The sequence below is a fragment of the Hyperolius riggenbachi genome, chromosome 6 (assembly GCF_040937935.1).
Source record: "Hyperolius riggenbachi isolate aHypRig1 chromosome 6, aHypRig1.pri, whole genome shotgun sequence".
NCBI classification, from domain to species: domain Eukaryota; kingdom Metazoa; phylum Chordata; class Amphibia; order Anura; family Hyperoliidae; genus Hyperolius; species Hyperolius riggenbachi.
This window is the reverse complement of record NC_090651.1, coordinates 64639657-64654064: the sequence shown is the minus strand read 5'-3', so window position 1 is coordinate 64654064 and position 14408 is coordinate 64639657.

The following is a 14408-nucleotide window of genomic DNA, read 5'->3' as shown; positions in this document are numbered from 1 at the left end:
GGACTTGCCTGTCACTTGCAAGTTGTCTGCTGTTGCGAACAGTTACGTGTTAGCGCTCAGACCTGAGTAAGATCCCACAGTGTGTTAGAACCAGCCGGAGCTGGGAATTCACACTGAGTTAGATTCCATTGATAGCTTAAAGTACTATTGCTTGCTACTGTTTATGTGTTAGACTAGTTCCAGGGTGTTGAGACCAAGGACCTCACACCCAAGACTAGGAGAGATCTATATTGTCACTGCCTATCTGTTAGAATAGTTCCCAGGTGTTGAGACCAAGGACCTCACACCTTAGCCTAGGACTGTGACACATTATTTGTTACCTGTTATGACCTTTGGCTTTCCTGACTACCCTCCTATCCTCTGATTCGGTACTTCTGCCCATCTGATTATCTGTTGCCAACACTGCCTGTACCTGGATACCGAATCAGTCTTCCGCTTCTGTACTTTGTCTGTCCGTGTGTTGCCGACCTGGCTTGTCTGACCTTACTGGCTGTCACCTAGCCCTTGGGTGAGCAGCCTTACTGTACACCTGTGACACCTGTCCTTCAGGTGGTTACTTGCTGCTATCTCAGTCCTGTGGTCACCAGCCCCTCTGGAGGCCATCAGGCAGCATAGCCAGTGGATCTCTACCTCTCTAGGTCCACTGGCTGCAGTACAGTCTGATTCCCTGCCTCTCAGGGAATCCTTGGCTGCAGTACAGTCTGATTTCTTGCTCATCAAGGAATCTCTAGCTGCAGACCAATCCTCACCATATCTCTCCACTCAGTGGTCCCTGCCCACAAGTGTCCACTGGCTGCAGTACAGTCTGATTCCCTGCCTCTCAGGGAATCCTTGGCTACAGTAGTGTCTGTATTTCCCACTCCTCGGGAGATAACCTCTCCAATTACTGTTGCACAAAACACTATACCACATTGGGTGTCCAGCTATACTAGTATTATTGGTGATTCTGCAGATCATCACATAATCAGGTATAGCATCTGTATTATTGGTGATACTGCAGATCACCAATAATCAGAAAAATCTGTGTTGCTGACACCAATCGTTACAAGCACTAGATGAGGACTACAACCCATGGAGGTGCTCCCAGGGGCGTGACTACAAATCATGCCCCTCAAAAACGTTGATGAGGCCCCATTAATGTTCACAAACCTGTCAGGACTCGCTGATATAAGATTCAGGTACACACTGTATGCAAATGCGGCCGACTAGCTAACACTACCAAAGAGTGACCTAACCACACACACACTGACTCTTTGTAAGTAGATTTTGCATATAATGTGAGACCCGAATGTATACCAGCAATCCTCTGCGAGACAGGTAACAAAGCACAGATAGTATAGGAGTAGAACTGGTAATAGTCACCTGAATCTTAGTGGCAACAGCAATCCAGGAGATAGCAGGAGATGTTAACATGGAAGTCCAGAAACAATAGCTTATTGGTATGCAGGTTCCAGGACCAGGAGAATAAACCAGGAGGTTGTTAGTCCTATAATGATGTGCTTATGGGTATGCAGATTCCAGGGCAGGGTGAGATAATAAGTCCAGAACACAGGAGTACTATATAACTGTCACAGTAGAAAAGGGCTAGGCAGAAATGAAGGTCAGGCAATCCAATAGTCAAGGCAGGCAGCAAACAGGCAGAATCCAATAACAGGCAGTTGGTCAGGGCAGGCAGCAAACAGGCAGAGTCCAGTAACAAGCAGTAGGGTCAAAGTCCAGAAAGGCAATCCACAAGTTTTCAAAGAGCACCCAGCAGTAAGCAGAAGCATACACTAACACGGGCAAAGTCAAAGTGCACTCAGCAACCTTAAATATATCAGGCAACCAATCAGTGGCCGGCCACATGCACACAACAGCCAATCGCACGCAGGCATTAATCTAGTTTAAATATCAGCTGAGAGAGAGATCAGCTGACACGGGTGGCAATACATGTCAACTGGTAACCAGTACTAACCAGCAAAACATTCTGACAGAGCACTGCATCTGACGTGAGAGACCAGGGTTCAATCCCTGGCAGGGTCAGCATCCACATATTATTATTTATTACATAAACCCCTGCCTAATTGTCAGCAGACTCTACCTCTGTCTCCGCCTCAGACTATGGCCAAGAGGAGCGATCCCTTACACCTTCCTTGCCTCCCTTGGGGACTCTCACACCCCAGGGGGATAGCCAGGCAACTTGCATTGTTTAAAAGTAAATAAATATTGCAGCCGCCATATTATTCTCACCTCAGGATCCCTTCAAAGATTGCTGGGATTTCTAATGTCATCATCCGTGCTCATCTAGTTTTGAAATCTACAAACAGTTAATTCTTTATTTTGGGTCCTATCAGTAACAGTAACAATGGAACACTCACAACTGTATTCCAAGAAAAACGCACAACGCTTGGGATTCGTTCATAAAGAAAAAGGTTGAGCACCTCCGGTGTACACCAGAGACATATACAGTTTTCCTATAAATTCTAACAGCTTATCTTAGCCAAAATCTCTGGTGTTTGGATGTTGTTTTATAGGTACATGGATGACCTGAGAGGGTTTATGAGGTATCAGATAGCCTGCAGCGCCGCTAATCAGTCATTATGTTCTGGTTTTGTTTTGGTTAATAGGTTATCATTGTAACAAAATATGTTGTTGACCTACTGCGCTCCAGCATTACAGTAATTTGATTTAGAATGTAATAATCACCCAGGTACTGACATAAAGGTGATTTGATTACACAGGTCATGGGTATGGCTGGAGGAAATTAAGGGCTCCTCAGTGGACAAAAAACACATTTTGCAATTAACATTTTCGGTGCGTTTCCTGATAGGTCTTGTTATTGTTCTTAATGGAAAGCAGGGCGCCCCATCACCAAGACTGACATCTGTGCAAAATCTGTTGGACATGGAGGAGAGGCTCTGTATAATCCCACTTGTAGAACAGCTGCTTTTACCAAACAAGCCCACGGTTGTTCACTATATTGTTTATGCCTTTTCATGTCATCAAAAGTGCTCTAGTTTCTAAATGACTGCAAAGCAAGTACGCTCCTTACTTTCAATTTTGTTCAATTTGTGAAACAATGTTTCTGGTCAATGTGGATGGTGTCTGTCTATAATAAGTATCTATTAGCCGACCGCATCACGACGATGGGCATGGCCGCGGCGGCAGCCCCAGGACAGCCTCACGCAGATCGGCGTAAGGTCCTGGGGCTCTGTTTTGCAGGAGATCGTGCGCACGCTGCGCGCGCATCTCCTACTTGGTGGGCGGAGCCTTCAGTCTCCAAGCAGCGGTCGCCGCTCCGGGGATTGTTAGACGGCTGAAGCCTATGACAGCTGATCACGGGAATTGGCTAGCGGGGGGAGAGAGGGGTGTTTACAATAGTAAAAAAAAAACACTTTTTTATAAAAACAAACAAACATACAAATAAAGAAAAATAAACAAACAAACATCTGGGGGGCAATCAGACCCCACCAACAGAGAGCTCTGTTGGTGGGGAGAAAAGGGGGCGGGAATCACTTGTATGCTGTGTCGTGTGGCCCTGCAGCTTGGCCTTAAAGCTGCAGTGGCCAATTTAATGAAAAATGGCCTGGTCTTTAGGGGGGGGTTTAACACTGCAGTTCTCAAATGGTTTTAAAGTGTACCAGAGATCGTGAATAGTAAAGATTTGATACTTACCCGGGGCTTCCTTCCGCTCCATAGGCATGTATGAGTCCCTCGCTATCCTCCCGCGGTCTGTCGTTCAGCCGCGATCAGCCCCGATAACTTGCTCAGTTGCATCAGTCCATGTCTACTGCACATGTGCGGGAGGACCGCGCATGCGCAGAAGACCCAGACTGAACCAGACTGAGCCTGTTTCCGGGGCTGATCGCAGCTGAATGGAGGACTGCGGGAGGTAAGCTTGGGACTCTCACATGCTTATGGAGCGGAAGGAAGCCCTGGGTAAGTATCAAATCTTTACTATTCACGATATCTGGTACACTTTAAAGCAAACCTGTCCTTAAAGCGAGATTGTCAGCCACAAAATCAAATTCCATTTACCCACTGTTCTGTGTTTATCATGTAGTCTACATGCAGTCTGCATTGCAAGCATTCCAATATAATCATAAATGTTTCTGCTGTAATGAATCTTATTTCAGTCAGCCTGACTCTATTCTGGTACATTGCTGGGGAGAAGGGATCTTGTTATTTTCCCTCCCACATTTCTGTTCCTCACTGATTGGCTTAGAGCAGTTCAGTGATTGCTGAGAAGGGAAATACACCTCAACGCTCTGCAGAAGCTGCTGTAATATGGTCTATGCTGTGCTGACACGTGTTTAAAAAGCAAGCTAGAAATGACAGTGCAGTTGCTCGGAAAAATTAAAGAGTAAGGGAGGAAATTACATCAGGATTGACACAGTTGTAGAAGTGATACGTTGTAGAAGCCAATTTGATTTTAATACCATGCATTGGTAGCTGATGATTGGTTGCAAGTTATTTTACTTATTGTGTAACCTTTTACTCTAAATGAAATAAAAATGTACTCTATTTTTATTTAAGCGAATAAATCACTCCCCGTCAGCATGGTATTAGTAGGCTCCTGAGTGACCTAATAATGGTCCCTTTCCACTGCAAAATAATTGGTGCCTATTCTTTTTCATTAGCACTATAAAGCAGAAAGTGATTGGATTATACTGTTAATAAAGTTATAATACCATTGTGGGTACATTTTAATTCAGAGAGTATCTGAAGCTTGGCTGGGATGGATATTACAAAATACAACCGCTGGAGTCCAAAGCAAATATTTGACATTACAATAAGCTTGGCAAGAGGATGATATTAAGATGTGGATATTAAACACATGAGCTCACATTGTGCCGGTTCCTAGAGCTGAGAATAAAGAGGTTGTGATTTGTGAAACGTGTCAAGAAAACAAGGAACACCAAGAGCCCCAATAGTGTAATATGTACTGGTAAATGGTTACTAGATAGAGTAAATATTAATACTCACAAACCAGGGTTACCATTAGGCAACCACTGTAAAAGCAGGTGGGGAGATTTTGTTGACCCCAAAGGAATAAGAATTCGCTCTCTGTAGATGAGAAAAAGGGTGCCTGGCTCTTCTACTGACCACATATGCTATTGCTCCGTTGTTATTGCCTGATGAAGCGGGATCAAACCTGCGAAACGCGTTGCATATTTGGAGTTCATAAACACAATATATTGACTGTCTTTACTACAGTTGTTGTGTGTCTACTTGGAGGAGGTAAGTCTGCCACTACCTCCTCTATTTACCAAGAATTTGTTTTTTTTAAGCTCATTTAGCTTCCTTTTATCCTTTTGGCACCTCTGTTCTCCTGCATAGTGTCAAGAAAACATGTAGAGAGACGGCAGAAATCTATATATGGCAGCACGGTGGTGTAGTGGTTAGTGCTCTCACCTATGTTCTCCCCGAGTCTGCATGGGTTTCCTCCAACCACTTGGGTTTCTTCCTACATCCCAAAAAACATACAAATAAGTTAACTGATTTCTCTCTAAATTGGCCCTAGACTATGATACATGCACTATACCAGTGTTCCCCAACCCTGTCCTCAAGGCCCACCAACAGTGCATGTTTTGTGGAAATCCACAGAGGTACTTAATCAGCTCTGCTGAGACACTAACTACCTCACCTGTGTATGTTTGTGGTTTCCTGCAAACCATGTACTGTTGGTGGGCCTTGAGCACAGGGTTGTGGAGCTCTGCACTATACGATACATACCTAGACATATGACTATGGTAGGGACTAGATTGTGAGCCCCTCTGAGGGACAGTTAGTGACAAGCCAATATACTCTGTACAGCGCTGCGTAATATGTTGGCGCTATATAAATACTTAAATAAATAAACATGGAATGCAGAGAGGTTTACAATGTACGAGTCATCCTAATGCTTTCAGGAAGGCACTTTGGAGTAGGGATGCTTGAATTTCACGGAATTGACATTTCCGCATTTCTGATTGAAAATCGGATTTTCTGAACAGAAAACAGGAACTGGAAATCGGATTTCTGTAGAAATACTGCATTATCACAACTCAGTCATTTTAGCCCAATCAAAGAACTCAGAAGCATTGGAACATTTAGAGAATGTAGAGTCAACTCAGGGAATGCAAAAAATGACCCAAAAAAAACAGACGCTTTGGAAATCAGAAATCCATGGAGTCGGCAATGGTGGAAATTCTGTGGAATTGGAAATCAGCATTTCTGACCATTCCTACTTTGGAGCTTTAATTTCAACAGTGATACTGTATGTATCATAAAGACTTAAAGCTTTCCATAATGACCTGTGACTGCTCTGGAGCTATTCCAGAGCATAACAATAGTCCCCACAACCCCTCTGCCCTTGTGGAAGCGGTATATGTGACGAACATTACGGAAAGTCGTGCGCGTAAACGCCAACGATTTTCGTATGGCCCCACACAGTTACTGTCAGCCCTGGGTAGAATAAAAAAATGCCTTTCTTTGCTCTTCTTCTGAGAGCATGGCAGGAGTACAGCCCTCCCCCACATCCTGTTCAGGTCAGGAAAGAATTCACAAGTGGCCAGACCACCTGGGGAGCAGCCATTTGGTCACACAGCTCATGTTCCACCAAACCAGCTCAAACTGGTTGAACTTCAAATTTCCCTCCAAGCTTATAGCTTCACACAATGGGAACATTTACTTTATTAATAATTCAAGATGGGTTTGGCACAGAAAGACAACAAACACATTTCCTGATACCCAGAAATCAGTTCTATCACTCACATGATTTATAATTTTCTGGCTCAGGAATCAATAGAGAGACCACTTTATCCGGCCTGCGTAGAGCCAATTCGACAGACTAGGCGTGTATAGTCTCATTTAATACAGCGTCGCATGCTGCTTATGAATATAGTCTCGGATTTGCGATGCACCCATCTGGGGCGGAATTACACAAATTATTAATAATTGGTACATTCCTTGCTCCAAGTCTGTGGGTGGCAACCTGACTGCCAGGAGGTAACCCTGCCTCAAACACACCTACTTTCCAGGTAGTGACCGCCCCAAAACTCTGGTCAGTAAAAAGCGTTTGCAAGGAACTCCACCCAGTTCTCCAAATTCCATCGACTAAGGAACGTCTATGCAGGCGCTAAGGAGAGCCAGCGCCTGCAGTGTACAAAGGACTTTTAAACTGAATGCCTACTTTTAAACTGGACTATTTTCTTCATGCTTCAAATGGACTGCTCAGCTAACTAAGTAAGAACTTTCTGATTTTATTCCTTTTATTTTTAAGCTCTGTTGTGAGGAGCAGGAAGTGCAGAGCAGCAACTACAGAGGAGACAGATGGACCTGGAACTCTGGAGGTGAGTGTCTGCCTGTCACCACTGCCTCCGTATCGCTGCACGGGGTTGTTAGGGGCACATACTGACTAATATACTGGGGGAGGTGGCTGGGTGTCGGGGGGGGGTACAGTCAAAAATGGCGCATGTGAAAAATGGAGTGGGGTGATGCCGATAATGGCATCTTGCTACTAAAGTTATTGAAACATTATTATTTTTAATAACTTTAGTAATAACATTACCTTGTCCCAGCAATCCCGTCTTCTCTCCACTTACTGTTTAGTTTGCAAGAGTCCTGCAGCCAGCCAATCACCATGCGGGGACTAAAGCCGCATGGTGATTGGCTGGCTGCCGGACTCATTCAAATTAAGTAGTAAGTGGAGAGAAGACGCAATCATCAAGGACCAGGTAATGTATACAAACTGATCTGCCTGTGTCTGCCTCTCTCACTCTAACACCCCCCCCCCTCCCCCTCCGCTGCCTAACACTCTCCCCTCCCCCCTAATAATGTAAATGCAGTGCCATTTTTATACCCTTAGCGCTATGCGCTATTTTTATCTGTGGTGCCCCCAAGTTACTTTTTGCTCTGGGCTCCCATTGTAGCTAGAACCGGCCCTGGTAACACATGCATTAAATACATCATTTGAGTTGAATTATAAGCACAACATGGGCTAAATTACTTGCAAAGATACTGGTTAAAGTGGACCCAAATTAAAAATACAAGATTTCAGAAATAAAATCTATTTATTAAATTATAATAATAATTAGCAGCCTTTTTTAGCTGCATGATGACACATATAAAATATTTTACATTTATTGGAGGAACCCCTCCCTTCCTTTCATATTGCTGGGACAGAATCCGGCAGTCTGGTGGAGTAGAAGGTGTCGGGAAAGGAGGAATTGCTAATGGCTGCCACCTGTATAACCCTAGTTATGAAAAGAGAAGGATGAAAAGCATGCACTGAAATGCTCATAGGCTTGAAGGAGTGTTTATTTATCTTTGTATGTGTCAGAGTGGTGCAACTAAATATTTTGAATTAAAAAAATGTTTGGTTTTGGGTCTGCTTTAAGTTACAATTTTGCCAGGGTTTCATGAATCCCTTTATAAAGGTATAACTTCACTGGTTATAGATTACAAGTTGTTGCAAAAATCTACTATTTGTGGATAATTTTGGTGCTTTGCAAACCTTACTTAGGCCCCTTTTACACTTAATCAGTTGGTGTGCGTTAGTGTGCGTTAGTATGCGTTAGTGTGCGTTGGTACGCGTTTTTTTCATAGCAGTGCATTGGGAAGAAGATTTCAGTTAAAACGCATTAAGTGTAAAAGAGGCCATAGGAAAACATGGGCATTACTTTGGAAATTAGTTTTCTTTCAGTTATAACTGAGAGCAACTGATTAAGTGTAAAAGGGCCCTCAGTGTAAAGTGGTCTGCTTAACTGCATTGAGGATCACATTTGAAAATGAACTTCAAGTTATTTCTGTGGCCTGTGTGACAACTACAGCAATTCTCTTACTATGGCTGTGAGGAAAAACAAGATTTCAAAGCGATCTAACCTCAGGCTGAACTCTCACCTCTTTAACAAAGCAGACTTAAGACTGGAGAAAAAGTGCACAATCAGGATTCTGTCTTCTGCTTTCAATGCGTGCATTGCGCCTACTCGCCTCCACCCCAGGAGGGCGTTCAAGTTTGGCCTGCACGCTTAGTTTATGGACTTCAAGGCCTCCTGACTTCGACTTCTTTAATGTTTTAACTTCTGAGTGTTGTCAGAAATTTCCTGTTACTAAGGGAGTAGAACTTTCTGGACAAGTGACAAAACACCCTCAACAATCGGAGTAGAACCCAGTTGCATGCTTGACTAAGACTTCTGAATAATAGATGGCTTTTGTCTGCTACTGGCTGTCAGAGGTGGACGATTTATGGCCCTAAGATTCACCCGTGTGCGTGATTGGATTTTCATCTTTGTCTACAAGCTGAGTCATTTGATTAAACACTGAAAAAACTTTTATTTAGAAACAGAGGGAAGTCTCGCCGTTTTCGCTGCAGAAGAGATAAACATGTTTTGTAGAACATAGAATGCAGTTAACTGAAAAGCTGTTTTTCATCTTATTTCATCTTTTTTTTTTCTTTACTGATCAACAGCTTGACCTAATTTTATTTGTGTATATCAAACATTTGAGATAGTTTATTTAACTTCTTGGCGACCGCATCACACAGATGGGCGTGGACTCGGCGCCAGCCCTAGGACTGCCTAACGCCGATTGGCATAAAGTCCTGGGGGTGTGTTTTGCAGGCGATCATGTAATGATCTGGGGGCAATTTCCAAAGTCAGCGCACACCACTTGCGCTGAAGCAGATGGAAATCCCCACAATCACAGGAGCAAAGTACCCAGTATAGATTTGTAGAGGAGAATTCCAACCAGCAGATGGAGCTGTGGAGTACCGAGGAATAAATCCTCCTTACAGCCACAGATGCCAGATGGAAATTGCACGATTAAGCAAGACTGGACAACAGAGGAGAATTCCAACCAGCAGATGGAGTTGTGGAGTACAGAGGAACAAGTCCTCTGTACAGCCACAAATGCCAGATTGAAATTGCCCGATTAAGCAAGACTGGGCAACAAAGCAACAACTCAGAAGAAAGCAAAAACAGAGACAGACAACATGAATGTCCACCAATCTAGTCGCCACACCGCGACGGTAGACATATCATATCAGAGCAGACCAGAGTGAGAAAGCTAATCGCAAGAGAGGCGATTGCTATCAGCAACACAAGACTGAGCAAAGACAGAGCATGAACTGAGTAAGGAAGACACAGCAAATAACCACAATCTGAACGCCAAGGTAAATAACAAATGAAGTAGCTAAACACGGTCACCGCACGATATGCGCAACAGTGACCCGCGCGTTAACAGCACGGCCACCGCACATTAAGCGCAACAGTGACAAAACGTACCAACCCTGACTAACAAATGAACACGGAGAATGAAGACAAACAAATATTGCGAACACTTGCTAATCGGTTGCCTCACACCAGACAACAGCAAGCGTTTGTTCTAGACAAAACAGACTGAAGGAGTAACCAGTAGCAACCGCAGCTAAGGTTATACTCCAAGAGTCTGAAAAGAGAGATCCACCGCCTCTACCACTAGGGTGAATGCAATCTAGGAGCAAGACCAAACGATTCACTGTCAGCCACCGCAGGTGACAGTACAATCACAAGGAAACGACAAAACAAAACAGGAATAAACAGTACAAATAATACAGAACCTGACTGCACTAAAAGGACTGCAAAGTGCACTCCCAAAGAATTAACTACACTAGAATATTCGCAACAAGATACAAAAGAGGCTGAGGCTCCAAGGTAATCTCACCAAACAGAAACCAATTCGAGCAAGGAATTCTGGGAGAAAGTGACATTTATACTGGAAACCTTCAAAGGAAGCAGACAAGCAGCTTGCAAGATAAGTAGATGCAAATCAGTCAGCCTTGCAAACTGACAGAAAGGCCTCTTTTCCCTGGACTGAACTATGCAACCTGTATAGGAAACAAAACAGTCCAGGGAATCAAAGCCAGCAGAGCGGATTCTAACAGATCATCTCCGCCATCAGTCTCCCAGAGGCGATCGGTGCTAGGAGACTGTTAGACGGCGAAACCGCCTTCTATTTACACTGTACAGTGCTGCGATCTACGGCAGCGCTGTACTGAAGACAGACGCGTGACACTGCTGTCCCCTCAAGAGGCTCAGTAGTGATCGGCTGTCATAGGCTGATGCTTATCACATCCGATCATGGTAATTGGCTGGTGGGGGAGGAAGGGAGGGGGCGGGTGGGGAAAAAAAGCAGATTTATTTAAAAATAAATAAAATAAATATTTATTAAAAAAAAAAACATCCTGGGAGCAATCAGCCCACCAACAGAGAGCTCTGTTGGAGGGCAGAAAAGGGTGGGAAATCACTTCTGTGCTGAGTTACAGCCCTGCAACGAGGCCTTAAAACTGCAGTGGCCTATTTTGTTAAAAATTGCTAGGTCTTTAGGGGGGTTTAAGCCCATGGTCCTTAAGTGGTTAAGCTAGTTAATCTTCGCCTATCACTGACAAAAGCTCGGAAAGTCTATGGCTTGTGTGGACCATATTTTTTCTGCAGGTTTTATAGTCGGAGGAACCACATGTCATAAGATCTTGCTGTTGATGTTGTTGCACTTGTGCATTTTGGTACGCTGTCTGCTGGGCGTACATTTGAAAAAGTCGCGGTCAAATTTAGGCGCGATTTATCGAGAAAAGAAAAATATCGTAATTTAGAAATATCGATAATTTAACGGTATTTGTAATGTAAAATTAATAATTCTGACTATTATTATTACAGGTATAAAACTGATGTGAGATGAAAACGAAAATATAATAACGTTAAATATCGTAATGTAATTCAACAACACAGCTTAACCTAACCCTACTCTCACACAGAACCCTCCCTTGGTGGTGCCTAACCCTAACCACCCCCCTGGTGGTGCCTAACCCTAACCCCCATGGTGGTGGCTAACCCTAAATGTACCTAACACTACTCTGACACAGAACCCTCCCTGTACCTATCCCTAACCCCTAGACCCCCCTATTGGTGCCTAACCCTAACCACCCCCCTGGTGGTGCCTAACCTTAAAACTCCCCTGGTGGTGCCTAACCCTAACCACCCCCCTGGTGGTGCCTAACCCTAACCACCCCCCTGGTGCTGCCTAACCCTAACCACCCCCCTGGTGCTGCCTAACCCTAACCACCCCCCCTGGTGGTGCCTAACCCTAAAACTCCCCTGGTGGTGCCTAACCCTAACCACCCCCCTGATGGTGCCTAACCCTAAAACTCCCCTGGTGGTGCCTAACCCTAACCACCCCCCTGGTGGTGTCTCACCCTAAATTATCGTAAATACTTTATATATTATCGTAAATTGAAATGTCAAATATCGGTATTACATCTGTACAGTGAATGTTATATTTTCGTAATTACAAAATTATATGTATTTGGACAGAATTTGCTTACATTCCATCATTAAACATGTTCATTTACCGTTATTACACCAAAAAACTTTTTAAGTTATCGTTATGACTGACATCGTTTTACTTTATTTAGCGTTATGATATTCGTTCTGATATATTATCTTAAACTTTAAATTACCGATATTACCGATTCCACAACACAATTAGGAATATTACCGAGTTTACTTTATCGATTTACGTAAAATACCGATTTTAGGCACTTGCGCCCAAACATATGCAAAATTGAGTGTAAATTTACAAAAACGATAATTAACATTAGAATTATAGCCGCGCCCAAATCTATTAGCGCTATTTTTAGCTGATCCGGTCTGCTGGTGCTAGCAGATTTACGTTGTTTAGCTACTGAGAATGTGTGCCAGGAGAGGTCCGACTGTACATCTGATACGGTGGTCAACTATTCTGAGGTGTTGTCTTTTGTTCGGTGGTGAAACACAATCTCACTGACGATGTGAGGCTGAATGTTCATAACTCTTCTCCAAAGTGCCCCTGAAACAGTGTTATGGGAAAAAATATCTATATTTCTTTTTTTGTTGTTGTTAATATTAAGTACATTAAGCAAATTTTTAGTTTCCAAAGCATACCTGTTAGGCCCAGTTTGTGTGCATAGGGCCAGTGCTTCCATAGTGTCAAACAGGGACATTATCCAGGGTTCCAAGCTTCTTTGGGGTCCCACAAGGTAGGGTCTATAGAGGTCACAGGTCAACTCTTAGTATGAAAATGAAATGTAAGAGGCCATATGTGTAAGACAAGCAAAATAGACAAATGATAAGCGCTCAAGGATGCACCTGAATTGTAAGCCATCAGTGGCAATGCAGAGCCCCCTAGGGCTGAATACATGCCTCTAATGCAAAACAGATGCAAAATTATGTGCTAAATTCTAATCTAAAAATTTGAGAGTGAATTTAAAATTTGTGTAAGGACTGCCTAGAGTAATCAATTATCATAACCTATCTTCCACACTGGTAAGTATTGCTAATACTAGGAGTAGGGATGGTAAATTAGATGCAAATAATTTGGAGATGATGCAGCATTATGCAAATTCTGTATGCAGCTTGGAAATGGACCAATTGAATTTTACCTCAGCGGGATTTAATTACTTTGATTTATTTTTCAAGCTGCATAAACTTGCAGACAAAATGTGTATAAAGCTGCATCAACTCAAAATGATTTGCATCTCATTGACCATCCCTAATCAGGAGTGAGCACAGTTAGGACTAAAGAAGGGTATCATTAGGCTTTTGGTTAGGTTAGTGTCAAGTTAATTAATGGAGGTTTGGTTAGGGTTAGTCATTGTTCAGGAGATGGGTTAGTGTAGAACAGTGCTGTCCAACTTCATGGGCATGGAGGGCCATTTTTTTTTCAGCACCCATGGTAGAGGGCCGAAGGGTCTTGCTAGAGCCGCAGGCCCCCCCCCCCCCCCCCCCGGAAAAAAATGCAATTAAAGGATAATTAGATTGGCAGCACTTTTCACAAAATGCAATTTAAAATAATGGTGAACACGAGGGTTCCCGAAAAATGGGTGTGGCCATGGACCAGAATGCGGGTGTGGCCACGGGTGGAGACAAATTTACATGAACTTAGCAATGTGGGACATTAGATTAGGATAGTGGTGGTGAACCTTTTGGAGGCCGAGTGTCCAAACTGCAACCCAAAAGTCACTTATTGCAAAGTGGCAACATGCTATTGTCTCATGATGACGATTCAGCTTTTCCATAGTCTCACAGTTCGCAATCATGTGACCCCCAACAAGACAAATTCAGCAATCATGAGGCCCCCAACAAATCATGAGGCCCCCAACAAGACAAATTCAGCAATCATGATGCCCCCAACAAGACAAATTTAGCAATCATGAGGCCCCCAAAAAATCGTGATGCCCCCAACAATCATGTGGACCCCAACAAGACAAATTCAGCAATCATGAGGCCCCCAACACGACAAATTCAGCAGTCATGAGGCACATAAATAGACAGCATTTCACATAAATAAGCAGAATGCCCCTTTAGTGACAGGTGCCCCCCACTTAGATAGTGACAGGTGCCCCCCACTTAAATAGTGACAGGTGCCCCCCCAGCTAG